Consider the following 13,289-nt stretch of genomic DNA (forward strand, 5'->3'; position numbering starts at 1 on the left):
CTGAAAGCTCAAAACACTGAAACTCAAAACAATGAAACCAAAACAATGAAACTTCAAAATTTTGAAAACTCAAAACACTGAAAACACATATCATACATATACTGAGTTTAAACAATATAAATCATAGCACCCCACACCCCCTGCTACTTATACATATATCAACTCCAAGATTGCACTTCACTTCAGCAAGTGCAATTGGTGGAAAGTGTTATTATTTATGTTGTTTAAACTCAATATATGTATGATAGGTGTTTTGAGTTTTCAGTGTTTTGAAGTTTCATTGTTTTGGTCTTCTGTATTATGAAGTTTTCTCATTCTCAGTGTTTTGAGTTTTCAGTGTTATGAAGTGAATCCACACACACACACACACACACACACATATATATATATATATATATATATATATATATATATATATATATATATATAAGTACAGCTTTAAGGTTCCAATTGATATAATGGTTTTCTTTTAATAATTTCTGATTTTTCTCTTCTAAATATTTTTCTTCATTTCATGTGGTGATACAGATTATTAAATGTTTGTAATGAGACATTTTATTGCTTCATTTATTTGATGTTATTTATTTTACTAACCATATGTCTGTACAGTTAAAACTGGGCCATGCAGTGGGGAGGAAGAAACAATGAACTATTGTCTTATACTTCAAATTCAGCTGAGGTAAACTGGCCAGTTTTTAATTAACCAAGTGCCTATTAATTACTTGTCAATTAACAGTCTAGATTTGTTCTGTTGCATTTCTTTTCAGGAGCTGGTTTGCAATTCAGATTTTTGTTGTCTTGGAAACTAGTTAATTGCATTTGCAGACTTTGTAGAATTAATTTTTGATTCACAGTCAATATAAAGCATGTGGATAAACAGTTCAAAGGAAACTGTAGCCTTATTTTTCTTTTTTTCTTGAGTTTGGTACTTAATGTTTTATATTAGTGCTTGTTAACAATTTCACTATTTGTTACAGTACATATTCTATATATTTGTTTAATAATTTGTGTTTGGCATCAATAGAGTAGGACTTGGCAAATGTTTGTTTTGTCTCACATTTTCTCATATTTGTTAAAAGTTTTATTTTCAGCATATGTCACACGCATGACAATAAAAAGTATGTATCCAGAAACACTGAATATAACACACCAAAAGACTACTAATGTGAATTATCACAACTGTGATTAGGTAACTGACTATTACCTCTGTCATAGTAAGCCTTATGATTTAAACACACACTACATATATGTTAATTTTTTATCTACTGCTGTAATGCAAAGAAAGAAGTTTTCTTTTTTGGGGGGGGGTTCAGTCTTCCTCTCCCCTTATGTAAGCCCTATATCCTAACAGCCTTTCTAGCTATATGTAGGAACTCTGAGGTCACACTATCTTGGAGTAAAGAAAACAATTGTTTTTCCACAAAATTAAATATTATCTTTATTCTGAGGTACAGTGACCACAAAGTAAGTATACTTAAATGTCAAGAGTATGAAAGTGAAGTCCGAACACTAGGTGGCACAAGGGTAAAGCTGTCCTGCAAAAATAAATGTTTTGCATCTCCGACTTTATAATATTGCCATAGAATTCCAATAATGTTAGTGTTTACCACTTAGGTTGCTTTCCTCTCAAACAAAATACCACGTTGTTTACATTCAAAGTGACAGACTAATTTACAGCAGGTCAACATTACCAGGATTTATAATTCTAGCTCCTCTGAGATGCTCTTAAAAGGTGTGCTAAATGTTGTTAGAGAATGGGTGTACTGTACAGCAGTACCCTGACTGGAGAATGAATGTTCTCCAGCAGGATATTAATGTAGAAGTGATGCCTGCTGGCAAACAAGTCTGCAGCTTCACGGCAGCATATCAGTGGAGTTTGGACAAAAAAAAATAAATTAACGGCCACTATTATTTTACACTCACAAGTGTAAAATGTATATAAAGAAAGTGTAGGTGTGTGTTTATGTCTATGTGTAAGTGTATGCTTGCATACGAGTGAAAGCAAGATCAGTTGAGATGATATTTGACACTCACTAATCAGTACTTTTGCTGTTTAGCAAGTGTAAAAATAAAAATAAAGAGAAAAAAGTGTACATGTGTGTGTATAATATATATATATATATATATATATATATATATATATATATATATACTGCGGTGGTGGTGCTGTGGTAGCATTGCCGCCTCCCAATAAGACGCTGTCCAGTTTGATTCTCAGCTAGAGCGTCTTCTGCATGGAGACATGCGTGAATGGGCGTACCATCGTTGAAGGTTGTGCGTCAGAGCTGGCAACTCGGCACGTAAAAATCTACTGCCAATCATTAGCAGACCAGAGTTCCGCTGTGGCGACCCCTAACCGGGAAAAGCCAAAAGACACAACATATATATATATATATATATATATATATATATATATATATATATGTGTGTGTGTGTGTGTGTGTGTGTGTGTGTGTGTTTATATGAGTGTGTTTATGTTTATGTCTGCGTGTGTAAGTGAATGCATCCATGAAAGCAGAAGAGACTGTGCAAGTGAGAGAGAGAGTGAAGAGTGAGAGCGATCCGTGGCAGCAGTAGCAGTCAAGAGGTTGACATACCTCCTTCCATACCTTTCAACCTCTTGGTACAAGAAATCTGGACAGAGCCACAAATAACGAGGGACAAATAGACAAAAATAAGGCCAGATTTTAAATATTGCTCTTATAAACTTAGAAAGTTGCTTAGAACAACAGGGTTTCCTTTAGCATGTATTATCTGAAGGATGTGAAGTCTGAAACTCAAATATCTGTTATTATTTATTGACTACAATCCCCAGTGATTTGTCAGAAAACTAAACATTTTATGAGGATGGGACCTAACATACAAGTCAAACATCTGGACAGTTGAAAGGTATGCTCTGTTGACTCTTAGCTCAAAATATCTGGATAAACCTAAAATAAACAGGGGGCAAAGGCTCAAAGATAGGAATAGACTTTAATTACTGCTCTTATAAAATTACAAACTTGTTTAATTAAAAGGATTTGTGTTAGCATGAATTTTCTGAAGAAAATAAAAGTCTGAAACTCAAATGTATGGTATTAATTTGTAACTTAATTCTCCAATGACTGGCAACAAACCAAATGTTTTAGGAGTAAGGGACCAAAAAAATAAAGTAAATGCATGGATATTTTTTAAGTGTTATATTTTGGATGTAAATTGCCTCCTCCAACACCATTAATATATATTACAGTAAGTTTGAAACATTAGACACAGGAACTATTTTACATCAAGAATATATATAAAAAATAATATAGTACTTAAAAAAATAAATAAATAAGTAAACACAATAATTTTAAGAGATCGCATTCTCTAAGCACAATAATGCCCTCCAGGGTCTATGTTAATGTGTAATTAATGCCCTTCCAGGGGTGTAGAGGCCCTCTGTCTGTCCGGCATTATTGCTTACTTATTTTGTTCCTTGTCTAATTCTTACTTATCAATGTAGTTACCATTCAAAATGTGGTAAACTTTACTGATACCTATAGATTGAAGAAAAATATATTAAAAATGCAGGCATACAGAGTCTATACATAGCTGATAAAAAGAGTAAGCTTGTGTATTCACATAGTAACTCACTGTCCTGTGTCAGACAGTTGTGAGAGAATATCTATTTTTTGTGGACGTACGAGGTTTTCCTATTGTTTTGCTACACTGTTAATTGTTAAGATTTTGTTTCCTTGGGATAGTCAAATTTCTAGTTTATATCAGAATGTAAACCTTGGGTTTATTCTGAGCATATCAAAACAATCCTGTCTTGGTTTGAGATTTGTTATGGAGTTGACTGGTAAGAAAAGTTTTATTTATTTTTACTGTTAAAAGGAGGTGCGACTAAGATTGGCTGGTAGAACTTGTATGGTCAGAACAACTTTTATAGTATTTTATTATTTAGTTGGATATTGCTGGTATAATTTTTGTCATAGAAGTTGATTTAAGTTCCTTTGAATTCTTTGCTACAGACTTTGTGTAATTTTTTTCCTTTGCATTATTTTATTCAATTAAAGCTGAATATGGATTCCTTAAATGAGTATGCAATTAACGATTTGCTAATGCACAAGTATCGTGTACAGTGTAATAAATGCTCTGCATATTTAAAGGTAACAGCTGATAACACTGGTGATCTTTGTTCCTCGTGTCAAAAGGTGGATGATTTGCTTACCATTGTTAGAAGCAAATCTCGACTTGATGATGATTGCACATGTGCAATTGGCATGGCTTGGAGAACTATTGTATCATATATTAATGACTGGACTGATGAACTAAATAATGTTAGGCATAAAACAAATACAACTGATTTAGGAAATGATGCATCTATTGTCTATAAAGAACATTCAACTCCTGTGAAACATGATGAGGCCCCTGAGAACTACGGAATTGTGGATGCAAGTACTCAGCAATCTGAGGAACCAGTTTGTTTAGAAGGAAACAAAAAAAGAAAGAAAGGAAGAAGTTCTCAACAAATAACAAGGAAGAAAAAGAAACTGACTAATGACTGTAAAGGAAAGAGCATACGTAGTAAAAAGGATTCTGCTTTGTTATGTAACACACTGGTGACAGGGAATGAAGGTATCTGTCTACCAGAAAACCCTCAGTCTACAGAAAAAGGCATCACCTTTCCAATGGAAAAGGTAGAAAAAAGAGGCAAGGGGCAGGTGAAAAGGAAGAAATCAAAACTGAACGTGGAAGGATTGAAGAACATTACTGTAAGAAAAAAGAAGAGAAAGACAGATGTTGACTACATGGCTCAAGCTGTGGATTTACAATGCCAGCTGGATGAGAATTTAATACGCAATGAAAACAGTGGAATTAATAAGACTAATAGTGATGAAGATCTATCCTTCGTAACAATTGATAGAGCCGAAATGACTGCATTAGAAGCTGAAGATTCTTCAGAGATGGTCAGCAAAGATATTCTTGTAATTGGAGATTCAGTTATTAGAGGAACTGATACTTCTATTTGCAGAGATGACAATGAACATCGAGTAGTGTTATGCTTGCCAGGAGCAAAAATAGAAGATGTGAAACAAGCCTTGGAATGCCTTAATGTAAGGAAGTATGGATCTGTTTTTATTCATGTTAGTACAAATGATGTCACCAACAAAGATTCTCTGACTGTTAGTTGGAAACTGATAGCCCTCCTAGATAGTATAGCTTGTACTGGTGTTAGGACATATTTTTCACAAATCACCTATAGAAAGGACAGTCAGGTCACTGTGAATGAAAATATTTTTTGGATAAATACCTACATGGAAAAAATGTCCTGTTTTAAAAAATGGAAATGTGTGGAGCATCCAAGTCTTTTTTTGGGCACACGTGTCCAGACAGGATGGTGTGCATTTGTCTAGATTAGGGAAGGGAATTTTTGCAGCAGATATTTTGCAGCATTTGACAAACACTAGCCAGGATTTTTGCCAGGTCAAAAATGTAACAGATCACAGACAGCAACATTTGATGCATCTCTGATGATTGTTAATGCTAGGAGCATTAATAATAAAGTTTTTTTTTATTAGAAAATTGATGTTGTTCTAGTTTGTGAAACGTGGTTAAAGAACAATTACTGGAAACCAGTTCTGTCAGGGTATAAATGTTTTTAGTGTAACAGACATTCTAACAAAAAATCAGGTGGAGGTGCTATGATAGGGATTAAAGATAGCTATGAGACTTGTGATTATTACATGTTCAGTGATAACACCAATACTATAGACTGTGTAACTGTGACAATAAAGACAACCCTGGAACATATAACAATTGTTGGAGTGTACAGACCACCAAATTCAAGTGCAGATGACCTATAGGAATTCATACATTTCTTACATGAAACACAGGAAGGAAGAATAATATTAGCTGGGGACTTAAATTTACCAGAAACAGACTGGAATAATGTTGATTCAACAATGTTAGTAAAGAAATTATTCACAGAGTATATTCAACAATAACAAATGCTTCAGACTGTAAAAAAAACCTACCAGGGGATGGAATATACTAGATATTGTTTGTGTTCCCAAAGAAATTACTGTAACTTCAAGTCAGGTTTTATCACCATTGATGTACAGTGATCATGGGGTCATAAAGGTTAATTTGTTGCTAGATAATTCTGCCAAACTGAACAGATTATAGGGAAGCAAAACAGTTAGTATATAAAACTAACCGGAGTGAGGTGTTCAGTGGAAAAACTGCAGATGGAATGTGGAAAGGTTTGAAAGAGAAATTGTTTGAGTGCAAAAAGTAAAAAAAAAATGTTTAGCATCAGGATCTAGGCACGCAACATCAGGGGGGGTATATTTCCATAAGAACAAAATACCTGATTAAGGTGAGAGACAAAAAATATAAGAAATGGAAGAGAGGTCGAACTACAACTTTGAAAACTGAAATAAATGAGCTGAACAAACAGGTTAAGCAAAGTGTTAGACAAGATCAAGAAAAATTTGAAAAAAATTTATATAAAGATATTGAGCATAATAGGAAACCTTTTTATAGATACATTAGATGTGGAAGGAGTAAATATACTCAAACTGATAAACTGTGTGCAGATTCTAAAATTTATTCTCAGACACAAGAGATTATACATATATTTACAAAATCTTATGTAAAACAGTTTGGCTCCACAAAAGGGGTGGTAAGTTGTCCTAGTGACATCCAGACAATCCCAGATACTGAAATTAAATTAGATTATATTGAAAAAGAACTGTGCAAACTGGATCCAAAAAAAAAAGCGCAGTGAGGAGACGGAATAAGTAACAATAACCTGAGAACACTTAAGCAAGAACTTACACTGCCATTACATCTATTATTCACTGGGTCATATGGGGGAGATTCCTCAAGATTGGAGACGTGCACTTATTAAATCTGTCTTAAAGGGAAAGGGGAGTAGGACAAACCCAGAATCATATAGACCCTTAAGTCTACTTTCATGTTGTGGAAAAATAATGAGAAAGTAATACTGGATAAGTTATTGTCAGAACTGGATAGGTTGTGACTTGAAACCATATATCAGCATGCATATGTTGAAAATAGATCTATTACCACCTGTAACATGATGTTCTATAACTATATAACAACAGCTATGAATGAAAAATTGGGGTCTATATTAGAACTCCGAACATTCAAAATGTCGAGTGTTCTAATATCGAACTCTGCCAATTGAAAATACTAAACATCGAACATTCAGAACAGCAAATTTTTTCCTGGAGAAAAAATTTGCTGTTCCAAAACAGATACACACAACACAAGCACACCAAACAAACAGCAATCCACACACATACACCTAAACTCTTGCACCTAACCCTACACTAAACTATACACACACCACTAACTATCCACTTACCTTAACCCAAACCCTAACCCCTAAGGTCCGTCACTATCACACACTCACCTCACCCGCGCCCTAAACCTAACTCACCTACCCCGCCCTAACCCTCACGTCCACACAATTGCATACATACCTAACCCGCACTCAATCGCACACTTACCTGAACCCGACCCGTAACTTTTCACCACAGCACTGAAAATACTGAAGCAACAGAAATGGACAACCGAATTCTTTCCCTAGGAAAAAATTAGTTTTTCTGTTTCTTCGATATTTTCAGCGTTTGCTGAAAATGGGACAATATTAGAACACTCGACATTTTAAATGTTCGGTCTTCTAATATAGACCCAAAAATTGTGCGGTGATATGATTTATATAGATTTAACTTCAGCATTTGACAGGGTCATGCACAAAACACTGATAAATAAATTAGTGCAACTAGGTATTGATGTACTGTTGATAAGATGGATAGCTGCTTGGCTTACAAATAGGACATGGCAAGTATCACACACCAACTGTACAGGTGAAATCTTTGGTTACAGTCAAGGTGTCTCACAGGGCTCTGTACTAGGCCCTTACTTGTTTAGATTGTATCTTTCAGACCTTGCTTTTTCATCTGAGGTGTTCTACAGTCAATATGCTGACGACCTGAAATTGGGTAAACTGATTACAAGTGTTACAGATAAGGCATGTCTGCAAAATAATTTGACTAAATTGACCATTTGGGCACAGGAGAATAAGATGTTGATAAATACATCAAAAACTAAGCATATGAGATTTGGGAGACAAACTGAAAGGTGAATATTTAATACAGCACACAGTGATTGAAACTGTAGATTCATTTAAGGACCTGGGTATATGGGTAGATTCAGCTACAAGTTTTTCTAATCATATCAACCAATTGGCTAATGATAGTTATAGAACTATAGGTTGTATAAAAAGATTTATAAAGTCTAGGAAATCAAACATAATGAAGTCATTGTTAGTTAGCATGGAATAACAATATGGAAACCCTATAGGAAAACAAGCATGAATAAACTGGACAGAGTACAGTGGAAATATACCAAGGGCATCCATGGATGTAAAAATCTAAGTTATTATGAAAGACTAAAATATCTGAACTTGTACAGTGTCTCTTACAGATATTTAAGAGGAGATCTCATTCAGGTATATAGGGCATTCAGGGACAACTACCTCTGGGAATGTTTGGGGTTATCAAAAAGTACTAGAGAATCGTCAGATAACCTATGTAGAAGATTCTATAGGAATGAGAAGTGTACTCATTGGTTCTCTGACAGAGTAGCTGATGCTTGGAACAGACTACTGAATTACATTAAGCAAGTACTAGTTTAGATATTTTTAAGAACACCCTGGACATTTATTATGGGAACAAGTGTTTTGGCATATTGGCAAGCTAGAAGGGCTTTAATGCCCGTGCCTGAAACATTTGTATATATGTATGTATTTATTTATTGAGAGACTAAAAGGATTAGGTGCTTGTAAACTGTGTGTGGGGGGAGTTGGAAAGTAATTGTTTGTTAATGGTAACATGCAAAACCATTTCGGGGGGGGGGGGTATTCAGGAACATTTGCTGTGCCAGGACAGCATTAAATATCATGGATTTGTCAGTACAATGTAGTCTGTAATTACCTAGCTACGCTTTAGGACCTGCATAGCACTGGTATTTCAAGCTCATGGCTAAAGACAGGAAGAGATTCAACATGGATATTTGACAACTAGGAATATGAGGAGGACTGTGGGAATACCATATTACTCAGGAAATAGAAGTGACATGGTAACACAGAATAGGAATGAGAGGCAAACTGGGTTTTTTAAGATGTCAACTTACCTTCAGTAATGATATGTTGCAGATATGTGATATAATAAAAAGAAACTGAAAACTTTTAACTATTGATGACAACTTGAAGGGCATTGCAGGTGAAACTCAAGAGTTTTGCCTTTAAAAATAAGAAGAATTTAAAAAGATTTATGTTATAAGAACATGAATGCATCGCAAGATACTTCCTTTAGAGAAGGAACTTTTAAGTTCAGAAAATGCAAAGCTTGTCCCTTATCAAGACAGATAACATCTCTAAACATCCTATTACTAAAAGAATCTATAGATTGAAGAGACAATGCTGATTGTAATACTAAAAACGTTGTTTATGTGGCCGCCTGCAATTGTTTGTGATTTTAAATGGAGAAGACAAATACATGTTTTAAGGAGAGGATTTTTTTGCCACTGGAGTGATATTCGGAATGGGAATTAATCTAATGCCTTATTTCAACATATTAAGAAGAATAAGTACAAATAATAATGTACTTGTGCTTGTGTTACTGTGGGCAGTTCCACATTTATCCTTTGCGGTGTGGTATTTTCTTTCTGTGCTATATTAAGAAGAATGATGGTCATACTTTAGAATTTTGGAAGTAATACATGATATTATTAGGGGAGGGGGTGTAGTTAATAGAACAGGAACAGTGGATACTAAATGGATAGCTAATTTACAGGCAGATAAACCACCAGGATTAAATGGGCTGCTTTCCCTTAAACCTATACTAAAGGGGCTTAGGCTCCATAAATGCGTTTGATTGGATGGTTGTATTACTTAATTGAGTGAATGAGTTGGTATATTTGGGATCTGAAGAAGGTCTTATGACTGAACACGCTTATCCTATCCTTGTTTTAAAATCTGTGTTCCTTATGTTAGTTGAGTTTATTATTAAACTATTTTATTATTCAACTTCACTCCATGGTGCGGCAACTTTTTATAAGATCGGTTTTGCTTTTATTTTGATAGAGCTGTCTTTGGCGATTCAGAGCCACTTTTTAACTTGGTATTTTAAGAATAGGCCTGCACAGTAAATCAATGGTGCTGTATTTCATCAGCAGTTTCACTAGGGCCCTGCAGGAAGGGAATATACAGGTATATTTTAAGTGATCGACATCAGAAGAAAGTTAGGAAAGCCTGCACCAGCCTGTGTGTTCCCACACATGCAGCAAAATTCCTCATTGCTGAAACATGGGCACTGTGAAGTGGCCACAGAGGGTCAGCACAGCAAAGAGCCAACACATTTCATCATGTGAATGGGGAGAGACAGTAAAGGTAGAAAAGTGAGGATTAATAAGCAGAAAACACACAAAGGTAACCATAAAAATGGTAGGTGAGGGGAAGAAAGATATTTCTGTGGGACTGGTGCCCTTATATATCTGAAGAGGGAGAGTAGACAGAAAAGGAATAAGGAGTTTGTTACAGGTGGACAGTGGCAGCAGAGAAGGAAAGAGGAACAAACAAATGAACATAAAATACAGATATAGATAGACAGGGGCGGTATGAGCAAGTACAAGCAGGACAATAGTGGAGGGATGCACACACACAGAAGATGAACACATTTTGATGGGGAGGGTTGTACTACAAACAAGATACTGGAAATGACACATAAACGAGGGGAACATTTGGCTGGAAGATAAGACAGAGCAGAGGGAGTGTGCCAGGCCAGCCCAGAGTATAGCTGATCCAGACATCAGTCAGCTCCATCACTGATACCTCTGGTGGTCTGATGATCAAACACAACTGGTCACATCACCAGGTGTTCCACAGTGTCTAGGCAGGCATTCAACTTCCTGTGCAGCTGCAGGGCACTCCTTTTTGCCACTCTCACTTTAGAAGCCTCCACACCACCTCCCCTTCTAAAAAGTGGTCACAGATTCTACCAGTAAGTTCTATAGATCACCCTCAGTAGTGTGATCTCTATCCCCCTACTGAGAGGTTTACCTGGTGACTGTACTAACCCAATACCAGATGCTTCAGCTGGCACACACCCAACTGCTCACTGCCACTTCTCTGCCTCCACTACAGATGGACTTGTAAAAGGTGTAGAAGGACAAGTACAAACAAAGAGAGAGAGAGAGAGAAAGAGGTTGGAGTTGGTATAACAGTTAAGGTGTTTACCTCACAGACACAAGGTACACAGTTTGAGTCCCACCTTTGAAAGAGAAAGTGACTAGGCTTAAAATGGACCACAAGGCAGCTAGCCTAGGATTTACCTATAAGCCTATGACAGAGAGAGAAAAAAAACAGAATATATTAGTACACAGGTGTATTACAAACATTACTCCAGCTAAAAAAAACAGACTATATTAATACACAAGTATATTACAAACATTAATGCAACTAAAAAAACCCAGAATATATCAGTATATAGGTATATTACAAACATTACTGCAACTAAAAAAAACAGAATATATTAGTACACAGGTATATTACAAACATTACTGCAACTAAAAAAAACAGAATATATTAGTACACAGGTATATTACAAACATTACTGCACACTGAAGTAATGTACACAGTAAAGATACCTTGCCACTGGAACAAGCATTCAGTCCTCCTGAAACAGGCATCGCTGTTTAGGTCATTCTCTGCAGTTAGTGTAAAAGGAAGTATGGTGAACTTCATATATTTGTTGAGCTTGTGAAAAGAACAGAAAGGAAGCAGACAAATATATACAATAAGAAGTTTGCATACTCTCCCTAATGTCTGCAACCTACTGGTGAAGTTGGGGTGGAACTAGCACAAGTTACTATAGCTGTGCCTGCACTGTGTAAAAGCACAAGTTATGCCAGTGGCATCACTCATCAACCTGCCAATCTGATTCCAGGTTCAACCTTATATAATGCAGCATTATATTACCGCAAACGGTATTCCTCAGAGTCCATGTGGAGAAGATACAGAAAAAAATGCTCTCTTTGTGACACCATGCAGAAGCCCTGATTAACTCAGAACAAATGTGTCCATGTCCTTTCAAAAGGTCCACTCAGGAAGCAATATGGTAGCAGAATTCATATGACCACAGGTTAGGATAGCATATGATGTACAGTGTCAGGCAGCAACAGTGTGCTAGTAAAAAGATCCCTAATGCATAGACACTATGCTTTGAATTAAATAGGGTTTACACATAAACTAAGTGCGTATGTCCCAGTAACAATGGAATGTGCACACCAATACAGGCTAACTACACAGTCAAGGGGTACTGTGGCCAGTGATAAAATGTCCATCACTATTATTGTATAAAACAGAGAGGTAATGGTCAGAGCACAACACTGGACAGAGAAGGAATGGTCAGAACACAAAAATGGACAGATCCATTGGCACCAACTGTGAGGAGGGGAAGTCCACATAATATGGTCAGTCAAGGATAGTCAAGTGAACACACACTGACACATGTATCCATGGGCATGTACATCTTGTCACAGGCCCAGGAGAGAGGCAATGGCTGGAAGAGTTCACCATCCAAGAGAATGAGGTATTGCCAAAGGCCTTACACACATGTGGCATGTGCATCCTGACAAAGGTAAAAGAGATGAGGCATTCTGAGATTATATTGTGGCATATAGAGATGCAGTACATCCCTGCTGTGTGCAGCCATAATAGGACCATAGTACGGGTGTGGCAAATGATAACATCTTCTTCTTCTTCTTCTTTCGGCTTTTTCCCGGTTAGGGGTCGCCACAGCGGATCACCTTGTCCGCACATTGAATGGCAGTGGAGTTTTACGGTGTCGAGTTGCCAGCCCGGCGCCCAACCTTCCACAGAAGGCACACTCACACACACACCTAGGGCCAATTTAGAGTGTCCACTCCACCTGCAGCATGTCTTTGGGATGTGGGAGGAAACCGGAGCACCCGGAGGAAACCCACGCGACCACAGGGAGGACATGCAGACTCCGCACAGAAGGCACCCGAGCCGAGGATCGAACCGGAGAACCTCTTGCTGTGAGGCGGCAATGCTAACCACTGCACCACCGTGGCCGCCCTTGGCAAATGATAACATGCCAAGTCCAAATGATGGGACATTTCAGAAGATTCTATAGAAATCTGAGAGAGCAGTTGATGCATGGAATAGACTACAAAATTACATTAAAGCAAGCACTAGTTCAGATATT

The sequence above is a fragment of the Protopterus annectens genome, chromosome 16.part0, assembly GCF_019279795.1.
Source record: "Protopterus annectens isolate FY-2018-M chromosome 16.part0, PAN1.0, whole genome shotgun sequence".
Taxonomy (NCBI): domain Eukaryota; kingdom Metazoa; phylum Chordata; order Ceratodontiformes; family Protopteridae; genus Protopterus; species Protopterus annectens.